The sequence below is a fragment of the Rhinoderma darwinii genome, chromosome 10 (genome assembly GCF_050947455.1).
Source record: "Rhinoderma darwinii isolate aRhiDar2 chromosome 10, aRhiDar2.hap1, whole genome shotgun sequence".
NCBI lineage: Eukaryota > Metazoa > Chordata > Amphibia > Anura > Rhinodermatidae > Rhinoderma > Rhinoderma darwinii.
This window is the reverse complement of record NC_134696.1, coordinates 26,376,407-26,391,004: the sequence shown is the minus strand read 5'-3', so window position 1 is coordinate 26,391,004 and position 14,598 is coordinate 26,376,407. Positions and strand designations below refer to the sequence as shown.

The following is a 14,598-nucleotide window of genomic DNA, read 5'->3' as shown; positions in this document are numbered from 1 at the left end:
CTCCCACACATAGGCTCCCATGTTAAAAAACCTATACAACACATTATACGTATTTTTTGCGGGATCCTTCAGGATGGAAAAGCATAGTGTACTATTCCATCCTCCGAAAAAAGAGATACACTGATGTATACCAGCCAGATAGAGGCTATGAGTAGACTCTTTTGGCCTCCGTCAGGCTAATGGAGCCCTATAGAATTACATGGCGGCCATGCAAATGAATGGCTGTCCATATAATAAATTGCCAGGCCATATGGACCACAGTAGGAGCCACTGATTGTAACGCTGGCGGCCGCCGTTCGCCACTATTTGGCTTCCCCTAGCAGCTGCCAGCATGGTTTACCTTCGTGCTGGCGTCCCCCATCTCCTCCTCGGGAATGTACGTCTCTCGTAGGGTGCGCGCGACCTGGAGTCCTCTTAAAGGGCCAGCGCGCACCATTATTATCTTCCCTATCCTATCCCTGTGCACCCTGTCCTACTTAAGTCCGCCCTGCCCTCCTTCTTGTGCCAGAGCGTTGTTGTGTCTACCCATGTTCATTTAGCAAATGGTCCCTTAGTTGTATCCTGTTCCCAGTGTTCACGTATCCTGTTTCCTGTATCCAGTAATTGTGTTTCTCCTGAGCGAAGTCTAGTGTTGGAGCCGAGTTCATCCTTTGTGCCACAGCAAGTGTCATCTGCCACGCCAAGTGTCATCTGCCACGCAAAGTTTCATCTGCCACGCCAAGTGTCACCTGTGCCAAGTGTCTTCTGTGCCATGTGTCATCTACGCCAAAGTGTCTGCTATGCCACGTGTCTGTCAGAACTTCTATACAGGTAATCTAGTCCTAAAGACTTTCATTGACTGTAGTTTGGCCAGCTGCTACTAGGTGCGGCCTAGTGGGTCCACATACCCCCAGGGCAGTGACACTGATATTTGGAAATTCTCCACTCTGGCTCATAGAACGGGGTCTCGAGCAGGGGACCCCCTCTTTGATGTCCATAAGCCCTAATAGTGAATATGGACAAGGGCTGTTTTGGTGAAACAATCCCTTTAACCCTACAGAGCCACTGGTTTGACATTGGGAATTGCAAGGACATTTAAGTTACAGTGAAGACTTTTAACTCTTCCTTCTATTCTCTCTAATACAGCGGCACATTTTCTTAAGAAACTGCTGATGTCGTGTAATTGATAAAGAGTTGGCCGGTCAGCAAGGTGTCAGGCAGCAAATTACAACGACATGATGCTGCATTCTTCTGCTTTTGTGCCTACCTTGAAGGTCATTGTTGAAATTTCTTAGTTGTTGCCATCATGTCATAGTTTGTTTCTGGTCAGGAGGAATATTAATAGTGATGTTATTTACTCTTCTGGACCCCGGCCCAGCCTGGAGATTACTCTCACACTGCAATATTTTTACTCTGCATCACATGTGATAAATTAAATATAACCTACGTTATATAACTCAAAGGGACAGCTGAGACTGACCTGGCCCCCTGGGCATTAAAGGTCATGGGTGCCTTACCAACCACAATAGCCATTTTACACTTGATTTGGATTAAGTACATGCGTTTGAGGAATACTTATCATTAAAAACATTTTTTGCAGGCCCAGGACCAAAGGGCAGTGGGCCATGGGCCTTGGGGCACTGACCTTATGCCCGAATAGTCAGTCCAACCCTGATTACACATAATTATTGGATGTTACCTATATTCAAGGGCATCCATAACTTAGAGGTAGGTCCTGTGCTTTTATTGGGTAGTGGAGGTGCGCCAGCATGACATGCCCAATCACTTTACTCACGGGCATGTAAACCATTGCAGGGCACCCTTTCATGTGGTTGGGTGAAGTGTCGTGTCAAAAAGTATTTGGGATGCCATTCCTACTAAGCCGTAAGGGCTCCTTCCCCTTTCCGAGATCCAGAGAGGGGAAGATACTTTAATTAAGCTTCATAGCAGATACTTGGGCTTCATAGGGTCCTTTTTCACTGGCCCATTTTGGCTGTGGCAACGAGCGTCGATCACCAAGACAGCTCGTTGATCTGCGCTCGCTTGCTCCTTTTACAAGGAGCTAGTATGGGGACAAACTCTCGTTACTATGATCGCTCGTCCCCATTCATTTCCATTATGTCGGCAGCACATCTCCCTATTTACACAGCTGCCATCAACAATAATACTTTCTGCTGCATAAACGACACGATCAGTCGATGAGCATTTGCTCGTTCATCGGCTGATCGTTGCCCCGTTTACACAGGGCAATGATCGGGAACAAGCGTTCTGTGAACTCTGGTTTGCCCAATAATTGGCACGTGTAAAAGCGCCCTTAGCTGGTATATATGCCCTTGGTAGGATCAATTCAATTCTCAAATGAAAATCTGGGTTAATGGGATTTTCCCTTTTTCCATATTTATGTATTGCGCATTGATAAGTTGGACCATCATTGATCCCAAGATCATGCGTTTCTGTTCCTTTGACTACATATGTGTGGTCACTCTCCATTATAGTGAATAGAAGAATGAGGGAATGGCCAGACTCATTCTCAATGGAAGTCCTATTGTTCACAACACCATCGAACAGATACTGAATGCATATCCTATAGATATACCATACATGCCTACGATGGGAAAACTCCTTTAAAATGTTTAATGTGAACACATTGATTCCGTTCTGGTTCACACGCTATGGTTGAGATGTGTTGCAGCATGTTTTGTGGTGTAAAAGAAAACTCTTTACGCTTTTGGATCTGATCCCAGTTTTGCAAAGAAAAAAGAAAATAATAGCTGACCACAAGTGTGTGACCCTTATGATCTCTGTAAATACTACATACAAGTGTACGCTTCCTTTGGTTATTGAGTTTCACAATCATAACTTGTTGCTAGAGTGAAATATAATTTCATTACTTGCTAATTATCACTGAACTTGACTCTTCTTCATTATCCTAAATTCTTTATGACTATGCACCTAGACTTTTCTAATGAGGCGTCCAAGGCATCAGAGAACAAACACCCTGCAACCATTGCTGGAAGAACACAAGCTAGCGGCGGCAGCGTTATGGTCGGGGGATGTTTTCATGGCATTCTCTGGGCACACTCATCCATGTGGATGGCTCTGAACCGATTTGGGTATGAATCCATCGTTGCAGATCACGTCCCCCCATACATGATGTTTGTCTTCCCTGGGGCAGATGGAATCTTCCAGCAAGACAATGCAACGTGTCACACGGCTAGAAATGTCCGACAGTGGTTGGTAGAGCACGACCAAGACTTCCAAGTACTTCCCTGGCCCCCTAATTCTCCAGACTCTAACCCAATTGAGAATCTGTGGGACCTCGATCGTCTTGTTCGCTCTATGGATCCCCCCCCCCCACGCACCCTCCAGCAAATGTGGGATGCATTGCAGTCAGCACAGCTCCAGATACCGGAGACCACCGACCAGCAACTTATTGACTCACCCCCCGCCCGTCTAGCTGCTGTCCGTGCTGCACACGGCGGTTACTCTGGATATTAGCTGCTGGTCATAATAGTGTGACTCGACATTTATAGCCTTTGCATTGCAAAGACTGAAATCCGCAGTGAGATTCCGCTGCTTCTCCGCAACAAACAGTGCATGCTGCGGAGTGAAAATTCTGCACCGCAGCCTAAATTTGCATTGTTATTTTCCGCAACGTCTGAACTAAGTCATCTATTAGGGTATAGAAACGAATGGAAAAAAAGGCTGCTGCGGATTTCCACTGCGGACTGTCCGCAGCGTTATTCAACAGCAGTTCCGCCACATCTGAACCTAACCTTATAGTCGTGTTTGCCTATAGTGTGTATGTGGGCTTATTATAGCAAAATTAGCTTGTGAGCCCTTCCAAACAGAGGGGGCGCTGTGAGTCGATTCTTCAGACAGCGTGAGGGGCTATGTTGGCGCTGTGTAAATATGGTAATAAGTCAAATAGATCATGAGGGTTATACTCTATATGTAACGTTGCATAAAATACATTCAGCAGAGATTGTGCCCTCTGGTGGAGAAATAATGAAAACTTACATGTATCTACAGTCAAAATGACTTACAATTCTTATCACATTCCAGTGCTTTGTTTTCTTCTCAGTTTTTGCATTTGTGTATTTATTGCAGGCAGTAAAAAGAAATGCATAGCGAATGTCAAAAAAAATCATAAAAGAATATTATTCTTAGATAATCAAAGCCAAAACTTGGATAATGCAATATTTGTAATATTGTCAGAGTGAAATACAGCATAATGTAATAATGTATGCCAAATATTATGTGAAAATAAAATCATGTATTTCCCGTAAATGAAGCGTGCGATTAAACTGAGCTGCAGGGAAACCCCAGTAATAAATACAAATATGTACTATTGTAACTATGAAGCAGTTGTCTACAATCTGTGGCTCTCCAGCTGTTGAAAAACTACAACTCCCAGCATGCCCTGACAGCTGAAGGTGCCCCCAGCATTTTCGACCCCTAATCTTCAGGTGATCGTGGACAAAAATTAAAGCCCAAATACACAAACACACTAGAAATCTGGGAATTCAGGTGTGACTAAGGGCCAGTTCACACAGAGGTTTTTTTCCATGTTTTTTGACGCGGAAACCGCATCGGAAAACACTTAAAAATAACGGCCGAAAATGCCTCCCATCTCGCGGGAAAAAGAAGCGACATGCCCTATCTTCGCTCGTTTACATCTTTGACCTCCCATTGACATCAATGGGAAGCAGAGAAATCGTATTTCGTGGCGTCTTTTGCCCGCGGCGCTCATTGGCCGCGGGCGAGAAACGCCGCAAAAAAGACGGCAAACAGTGTGCAGGCAGATGAAAATCTGCCTCAAAATTCCAGACGGAATTTTAAGGCAGAATTTCTGCCTGCAAAAAACTCAGTGTGAACATAGCCTTAAAGGGATATTCCCAGAATCAACAATCATCACCTATCCACAGAAAAGGCGGTAATTGTCTGATCACTGGTAACCGAACCACTGGGACCCCACTGATCACAAGAATGGTGGTCCCAAACCCCCTGTTCCTCCTCACTTCAGTTAAGGATTTTGAATGGAGACGCAGTTGAGCATCCGCGATGCCGCTCCATTAAAAGGGTATGGGAAGGACGTCAGTCCCATAGACATTGAATGGAGCGGCAGCACATGCTCGACCGCTGCTCCATCCAGGCTCCTCCTCACTTCAGGGGGTACAGTGAGGATGGGGCGTTTGGGAATTGGTGGGGGTCCAAGCAGTGGGGCCCCCAGCGATCAGACAATTATCACCTATCCTGTGAATAGGAGATAATTGGCGATTCTGGTACAACAACTTTAATTAAAGTAATATTTCTCTACCCCTATGTCATGTTCACAGGAGTCCAGGAAACTTAGATATGGGGAGTTGTTTGGTGGGGTCCTCATACTGAAAAGCTGCTTTAGCTGTCCATGTACCTGCCTGTCACCTGGAGATAACATTGTGGTCATTGGTATTATTATTTTTTCCTGACGAAGAAAAAAAGAGGATCTAAAAGGGTTACAAGAATCTACATTTGCCTTTGACCGTGCAGATCCCAGGAGCTAGAAAGGCTGGCGAGGCATATGCACCAGGTTCTGGGTGCCATGGGGGTTAAAAAAAAAGCCAAACCATGGTATTTAGATACAGGACTAGGGCAGCGAACAAAAATCTTTGCCAATGGGTAAAGGAAAGTCTTTATGACATTTCTGTTGGTAAAGGAAATAAAACCCCTGGTGACCACAGTGTTGCCTCCATGTCAGGCAGGGACAGCTAAAGCCGGCGTACAGTGTGAGAACCTCCACCAAACAGCGCCCCATATCTCAGCTTCCTGGACCTGTATTATTGTAATATGGGCAGAGTGATGTATCAGGGTAAACGGCAGATTTGGGGGTTTTGGGTGAAGTTATATATGAAACTTGTCGGATTTTCCATCCAGACTGGTACTGTAGGTCTGACGTTTCTTTACCCACCCAAGGAAAAGGTTCTGAAAGTCCATACACAAAGCATGTATAGCTTTACAGAGTGTTGTTATCATTTCACACAGGCTGCATCATAAGCTTATGTGACGTTTACCCATATTGTTAATAAATCCTATCACGAAGGTGCCCCCACTTTTCATCTATGTTGCGTACTGTTGGGATTCGGTCCATTAACGTGTCAGAACCTGGGCCTAGAGTAGATCTAGGAGAGACGCGTATATACCGGGGCTTGTCAATCACTTTTTCACAGTGCAGAGTAAAACAGGGACAAGACATTGCTCAGTCTGACATGCTCAATGTTAGACACTTTGGCCCACAGCTGAATCCCCCATAAACAGCCATGCTTGTACCACTCAGATCAACCAAGGTTACATGTTCGCTGCCATAAGCAGAGCAGGATTAGGGGCAGCCAAACACCGCTGGCGCCGCTTAACTCCCAGAGAGCAAAGGATCAGACATGTTGTAATCAAACTTGGCCAATTCTGCACCCATACACATTAGATGATAGATGTGATAATTATCTAATATATATGGACAGATTTAGTCCATGGTAAGAGGCCATTTCATCCGTTTTGTTGGGGAGAGTAGATATTAGCGCTGCGTCAAAACAACAGAAATGTAACGGAATCCATTGTTTCCTCTAGGCGTTGTTGGCATTTGTCATACAACGGATCCAGCACTGCGTTTTCTGTTATATAGTGTGAACAGAGTCTTATACCCGAACCCACAGATCTGCCATGTTTACCATCCATAATAGAAATTAAATTCTAGTAAACGTTCCCCTTAGATCTCATGCACGTGACCGTGTTTTTCTTCAGTGTGCTATCCGCATTTTCTGCAGAGAGCACACTGACCCATTTATTTCTATGGGGCCATGCACACATCAATGTTTTTTTGCGGATTCGTTGTTCCGTTCTGCAAATTATAGAACAGGTCCTATCGTGGTCCGTTTTTGCGGGAAACCGTGCCGCCCATTCAAGTCCATGGGTCCGGCAAAATAATGGAACAGCACATGAAAGACATCTGTGTTCTGTCCACATTTTGCGGATACATGGCAAGAAAACGCCTGAGAAATCCCTTCACAGATCACGTGACCTTCCTATGGTGGTCTCCAGGAGGGATGGGACAAGATAGTGACACGGATGACACACGGAAACAACACAGCCGTAATATATACAGACATACAGAACGGTTGTGGAAGACACTCGAAGGCATTACGGACCGAAATACGGGCGCTAGGAAGCATAGCTTGTGACCTTAATGCCTTAATACCCTAGTATGGCAAATTAATGTCGGAAAGAAAAGTCCTCGACTTAGGACTTCCATGAGCCAAAGCGGAGAATCTCTAACAAAGTGCGGCTCCGGCCCATCCTTATATTATGTATTCGGCCATTCATTTAAATGACTGCATGTAGTACTACATTACATGAAATGTATGACCACATGCGATCGTCGGGGTATCTGAAGTTAGATCCACTTCTATTTAACATATTTGTTTCCCAGCACTGAAATTATTTTTTTAATAATCTGTGTTACAAAAACAAACAGAAAACCCTATGAAAAACCCAATCCGCGGTGACGGTTTCCTAGTCCCCGTCGATCTTTGTTTACACCACGGCAGCGATGATGTGTCGTCCTGCCACGTGACCGTGCCAGCCGCATCGCTATCGTGTCAACCTTATTAACGTCACTGCTGTGCCCAGCGATTAGCTACTACGGTCACACGTCAGGACGACTCGTCCTCGCCGCAGTGGTGTACATGTTTTTTCCTGTCAGACGCCCCTAATACTCCCGAGGAAGCATTTTTATATAATACGGAATATAGGGAATTATTATTCATGCCATTTTCAAAATAGGAGCTTTACTGTATAAGTATAACCAGTCCTGTGTATGTGGTATCAGACCCCCAGGTGCTGTACATATACAGCAAGGCCTTGTGCATATATATTAGCACCCTCATGACAGTCCTATATAGTCCTACATGCCATTGCAGCTCATTATAGGCTTGTTTCATGCCAATGTCTGCACTAATAAGACAGTGGCCATGTAAGGAGGCCAGTCCCCTCACACTAATGATTCCTGTTTAGTCACTATTCACTCAGGGCTTTCCTATGTAGGCACTGCAGAGAGCACTAGGGGAGCCCCAAACCCTCACAGCTCATTACAGACGGCCCCACTGCATGGCACGCCGGGAACTGTAGTCTTTCCTCGGCCTTCATAATACGCGTCAACGAGTACGAGAACTACGACTCCCGTCGGCCCCTGTGCGGCCAGGATTTAGCTGTCTCTACTGTCAGAGAGAACGATGTAAGTGGAAAGGGAAATGCGGCTGTGAGAAGACACGCACTGGGGACGGCACAGGGAAGCGGGGGACACAGCTCGTCCTGACATCCACACCGGGTGAGTGCCCTATGCTCCTTACTCTATGCCGCAGCGCGTTGTACTGCACCCTGGCATAGGTTGGCATCGCTGGCACTGTAGCCGGGGACTTTCAGGTGACAATGCCACTTTTGCCATACTGTTCCCCTCTCAGTGAGGGGCAGTGCTGCCATCATCAACCTTGCAGGTACTACCCCTTTAAAATAAATATTGGCACCCCAAAATATCAGCTGCTTTGTGGGTGTGAGAATTTTTGCATGCACCTGATTTCACAGGCTGCTTGGTGTTATTGTTTATAGATGATAACTTTTATCAGTCATTCCTATTTTATAAAGGGTTAAACTGGTTACAGACGCAGGATCATTCGCCAATATGATCGGTTACGAGCGCTCACGCTGATACATGGCGATAAAATGTTTGTTTTTGTGACCAATGGGACTATATTCCATCGGGGAGAATATTTAAATGGGCGCAATACACAGAACGATCGCTAGAAGAAAATGGCGGCAGAGGAGGTATCGTACGATCGCCATATTACTGTTTACGTATATCATCGCAATCATTACAATACAACAAAAAATGTATTCATTTAGAAAAGCCTTTAGTGTGTATACCGAACCCAAAATCCAGTTCTTGAGTCGTCTTATACATCCATGAATCACCTGCCCTTAGATTATTGCATAACTAAACACATTTACCATTCAGGAGCCTGGGAAAGCTGGGTGAAAACTGATTTACATCTTCCAAAGGGGTTGTCACCCAGCTTTCCTAGACTTCTGAGTGAGGACTCTACCTTGTTATACAGCCAAGCTTTACTTGCCCCTATATTATTGCATAACTAAGCCCATCTGCCATTCAGGAGTCTGGTAAAGTTGGGTGACAACCCCTGTGAGAGCTGTATTGATGGCCATATTTGTTTTCACACACTACAGATAAGCTAAGGGTAGGTGAAATACGTGAAACTGGAATGGGGACCCTAGTTCTGGGGCTGGATATAGTTCACGTATATGATATCGCATTGGAAGTTTATTTTTTTTTGGGGGAACCAAACGGGTACTCACCCAGCTTTTCTAGACCCTTGAGTGAGGAACCTGCCTTGTTATACAGCCATGCTTCACTTGCATAATTAAACAAGTTTACCATTCAGAGGCCTGGAAAAGATCGATGACTGATTTACAGCTCCCAAAGGAGTTGTCACCGAGCTTTCCTAGGCTCCTGCTTGACAAACTGCCTGATTATACAGCCATGCTTCATCTGTCCCTATATTATTGCATTACTGAGCCCATCTGCCATTCAGGAGCCTGGAAAAGCTGGCTGACAACTGAATGACCGCTCCAAAATGGGTTCTCGCCCAGCTTTTCTAGAGCCCTGTGTGAGGAATCTGCCTTGTAATACAGCCATGCTCCACTTGTCCTTATATTATTGGTTAACAAAACAAATTTACCATTCAGGAGCCTGGAAAAGCTGGGTGACAACTGGTTTACAACTCCCAAAGTGGTTGTCACCCAACTTTCCTAGACACCTTCTTGAGAAATCTGCCTATTTATATACAGCCATGCTTCATCTGTCCCTATATTATTGCATAACTAAGCCTGTCTGCCATTCAGTAGTCTGGGAAAGTTAGGTGACAAACCCCTGTGAGAGCTGTAATGATGGCCATATTTGTTGTCACCTATTACATATAAGCTAAGGGTAGGAGAAAGACGTGAAACTGGAATGTGGACCCGTGTTCGGGGCTGGATATAGTTCACGTATATGATATCGCATCGGAAGATTATTTTTGGGGGTCGTTATCATTGGTTGAACCATCTAAGAAAAGACATCGCTTGTTACAAATGGGTTAAGTGAATGATACTGGAGAGGTGTATGTTATGTTTAGGGAGTTATTGAATACAATTAAATGGTTAATTCTTATTAATTATTACCTCCCGTCATGCATTATTGTGGATGACGGGGGAGGGGGGGTGCTGGATTGTGCTGTATCGTCCACTAAATGGTTAGTACTATTATTATAACCGGTGAACCACATGGTAAGCGTTGCTATACAGCCCCCCCCTACACCGTACACAGCTGTCCGACACCACTTGAAGTTACAGGCCCAAAGCGTGAGGCTGCACTACTGAGACACTCTCATGACAACGTGTCCTCTTCTGATTCCTGTCGGGTACGGTTGTGTCCTCCAAATCACTAAATCTACGTCCTACCTGACGTGACTCGTGTACATGTGGGGAAATCGCTGTATTTGGGGATTTGGATACAGACAAGTTCTCCATGACAACGCTGCATCGGATAGAAATAAGAACAGGACATGCTGTCCTCAGCATCTCTCAGTAGTGCAGCCTCAGGGTTTGGGCCTGAAACTTAAAAAACTCATAGAAGATATTAAGACATGTTTTTCATTTCATGAACTAAAGAACCTTTCTTAAAATTTATACTGAGTTCTCCGGGACTATTATATTGGTAATCTAGGATAGGTCATCAATATCAGTTCAGTGGAGGTCCGACTCCTGGAACCACCACAGATCAGCTAACTGAAGCGGCCGCAGCAACGAATGCCGCGGCCTCTTAGTTTAGCAGGCACAACGCCGCACACCTCTGTAGCGGCTTTTCCTGAGATTGCTGTTCCGTTCCCGGCTAAGTACGGCGCTGTACCTAGTAAACTAAGAAGAGGCCGCGGCAATGCCTATGGGCAGTTCGAATATTGGGCACAGGGCGGTCACTGGATAGCCCCCCTAGCCACAGTTTGGAGGTGTAGTGAGCTGAGGGAGGGTCTTCTGGAGGGGAGCTCTGTTAGCGTCTCTCCTCCGATCAGTCCTGTAACGGATCGGCACAACTGCTCGTGACAGTGACACTATAACAAACCTAATCGTTTATATGTAATCCTATGGAGTTTCTGGTAATATACGTTGGTTCCATCCTTAAGACCCTTTTATATAGGCTGATAGTTGGGCCGTGTAAAAATGGCCATCGACTAGCCAACAAATGATCAAACAGCCGATTGCATCTTAAATGTGGGCGAAAATAATAAAACTGTAAATGGAGCTGAAGAAGCGCCGAGCGACTTGCTATATAATTAATCAGCGTTTGTTACGGGCAGGTGTTAAAGGACCATTAGAGAGATCAGTAGGGGTCTGACCCCCGGGACCCCCACCAATCAGCAGAATGACGAGACTGTGGTGCTCTGAACTAGTATGGCGCTGTGGTACCGGGCTAAGCCGCTTATATGGACGAGTTGCGTGCCTGGATAAACCACGAGTGGGTTGCAGTGGTCCCTTGAGCGCCGCAGCACCTTTGTTCTCTTGATCGCCGGATTCCCCATTGATTGCACATTAGTAGGGCCTAAACGCAGACGATCCCAGTAGCAGTATATGGGCCCCTTTCCGCTGCAATAGGCCATCATAGATCACCCCCTTACGCCTTTCTAACAATCCACCTGGGTCATTGGCTCACCCCCTTACTAATAAACAGTTATGAAGCTGATTCTATGGAGGCAATGGGCCCCGATTCCTGCTGTATAGAAAAATGTCTATCCGTGAGTTTGGTACAACTTTCGAAATAGTTTTTATTAAAAATTAGTTTTACTTTTTGAGATACAGCTGCTCAGTATTCTCTATACAGAGCAGCTGTATCTAGTACTAAATCCTGTTCCCATTAGGTCGGCGGGACTGACGGGTTCAGTGTCAGCGGGTCCTGAGTATCTCTGACATACAGTATCAGGTGTGGATCCTGCGTGTCAGAGACACTCAGGACCCGCTGACACCGAACCCGTCATGTCCACAGGACTGACGGATTCAATGTATAGCGCTAGATACAGCTTTATCTAAACAAGTAAAGAATTTTTAATAAAAAGTAGTTACAAAGTTACACAAAACATACTGATACAACTTTTTTATTAAAAAAAATAAATAAAAGTTGCCTTTCAAAAGGTTTACGTAGCCATTAGGTTAATAATTGGAACATCTTGAGTTCCCGGCAGCCCGATGCCTATAAAGATTACTAGAAAATGACGACTGCACCAAGTTTTTCTCCGTGGTGTCATCCATTCTTGTGAATCCTCCGCATGTAGGAAATATTGTTTAATGTGCACAGTATTATCTCCAGTGGAGTCAGAATTAGGCTGAGTTCACACGTCGCAGATTTGTCACCGATTTTTTTATTGCGGATTTTACCCTTTGCAATGCAAAAGGGTGAAATCTGCATCACATCCACAACAAAATCTGCGACAAATCCGCAACGTGTGAACTCAGCCTTACAGTTATTAAGACCTCGTTCATGGGGAAGTGAAGAATTTCTGGATTACAGGAGGCAGCGCGTTTCACCGATAAGTCACATTGAAAGTAATGAGATTTTTACTGACTTTTTTCTTTCTATTTCTGCATCATCATCCTTGACCCATTTTGTCAGCGAGGAGAATGTCATAAATACTTTTTTTTTTTATATAAAAGGGGCCTAAATGTCATTCAATGTCAAATAGTGTCTACATAGGGATGCAGTCAGCCTCCCTGCATACATGCAGCATTAGGGGGTGACCCCTGGCAATAAACAGATGTATTAGGAAGTTATTTTAGGGGTTTCCTAGGAACACGCTTTGATGGCCTATTCTTACGATGTATGATGGGTGGTGGTCCAACTCCTGAACCCCCACCATTCAGCAGAATGAAGAAACTGAGGCATTCTGCCCTTTGTTCCGCAGATTGGTGGAGGTCTCTGGGGTCAAACCACTCCCGATCACACAACCTAAGAATAGATCATCCATGTTTACTTCCAGAAAAAAACCCTTTAACAATACCTTCAATATTCTCTCCGTTCAATGCTAAAAACTTTACATGTCCCCTATACAGAGTGTGTACTGAACCAGTATTTTACACTGCGGTGCTGGAACTGTAGTTAAAGTGTCGGTAAGATCAGTCGTTTGAGGCATAGTTAGCCCTTTCTTCCCTAACATATGCATCCCATAAATAGGTGGGTCACTGCCTTGCACAAATTCAGCTCACTCTTCTGCTGCTTCTCCTGTGGATGTTTCCATGATGTGATTCTGCCTGCAAGGTCTTGTATATCGCCCAATTCATGACGCCGCTTGTATACAGATAGTCATGTTTTCAGTAATCTAATCAGAAGTGGACAGGTCACTGCCTCCCACAAAATCAACACATTAATCTCCTTCTGCTGTCATTTCTATTCGCTGGTTGTTTTTTTTTTTTAATCTACTTTACTGCTCACCCTGTTGGTGCCGTTATCATTTCTTTGATCTAATTAGCTACAGAGGTTTCTATTCTCAACTGCTATCACATACATTCCTGGTATTCCCATCTTAGAATGTTATTACATATCGGTAGGATTTGATATAACATTCTGACCACTGGGGTTCCAACCTCTAGGACCCCCATTTATTCGAAAATGAAGGGACAGTGGTTATTTTGGCAGTTTTCCTGCGCACTGACGCTCCTGGCCACCCATTGCGCAGGGAACTGCAACAAAGCTCCATTCAAGTGAATGGGGCTGTGTTCCAATTTGCCTCACGGATGGCTGGGGGCATCGCAGTGCAGGAGAAATTGGCGAGTTAAGCAGCCCGATCCATTCACTCTGGGGATCGATAGTGTTCGAGCAGTGGAACCCCCACCGATTATGAGGTTATGGCATAGCCTAGCTTTATGCCATCGCTTTCTATAGTCGGAGAACCCCTATATGGCAATTTATTTTTGTATACTTGCAGGCGGCCATATTGGAGACACACACTTCCATTCTGTTGTGTCTACTTTATAAAGGCTGAAATGAATTTGAGTCAATTGACATAGAAATGTCATAGTTTATTACAGACTCCAGTTAGAACTGTAGTACAGACCCCTCCCCAGAGAGTTGCAGGGGAGATGTATACAAAGCCGTATCTGTGTGTATAGTGTTACTATCCGGCCTTATCTGGGCCTCCAGCAGTGCAATAGAGCTGTGATTAGCTCGCCCACCCTCTAATCATAATGAGATGACTCTGCTCAACATACCTCAGTCTATACAGCAAAGCTGACAATTGAGCTAAAAAACAACCAGGTAGGTCAGCCTATCGTAGCTGCCCTGGTGTTCAGTTTGAAAACGGGACTAGATCAGGATGTGGATAGTAAAAAAACAAAATACCAGTAACATTTTCTGATGATAAATTCTTTTTTTATCTAGTGCAGTTTGAGCTTGTGTATTGTAAACATGTACAGTAAAAAAGTAATCTAGCATCCAACAGTCCAAAAATTCTGAGACTTCTATAAATAAATATATAGTAATAGTATCATAGTTTG

At 44.7% G+C, this 14,598-nt stretch overlaps 1 protein-coding gene across 7 annotated transcripts in view; it reads left to right on the top strand.

Moving 5' to 3' along the window:
• Nucleotides 1–14,598, top strand: part of MIB2 (MIB E3 ubiquitin protein ligase 2) — a 111,570-nt gene that overhangs the window by 27,988 nt on the left and 68,984 nt on the right. For 6 of the 7 annotated variants that reach the window (XM_075839598.1, XM_075839591.1, XM_075839595.1 and 3 more), the window contains exon 1: nucleotides 8,208–8,338. The exons of the other annotated variant lie outside the window; for it this stretch is intronic. The gene's annotated coding sequence lies outside the window, so the exon portion shown is untranslated. Of the gene's footprint in view, nucleotides 1–8,207; nucleotides 8,339–14,598 lie in introns of those variants that run through there. 7 annotated transcript variants of the gene reach the window in all.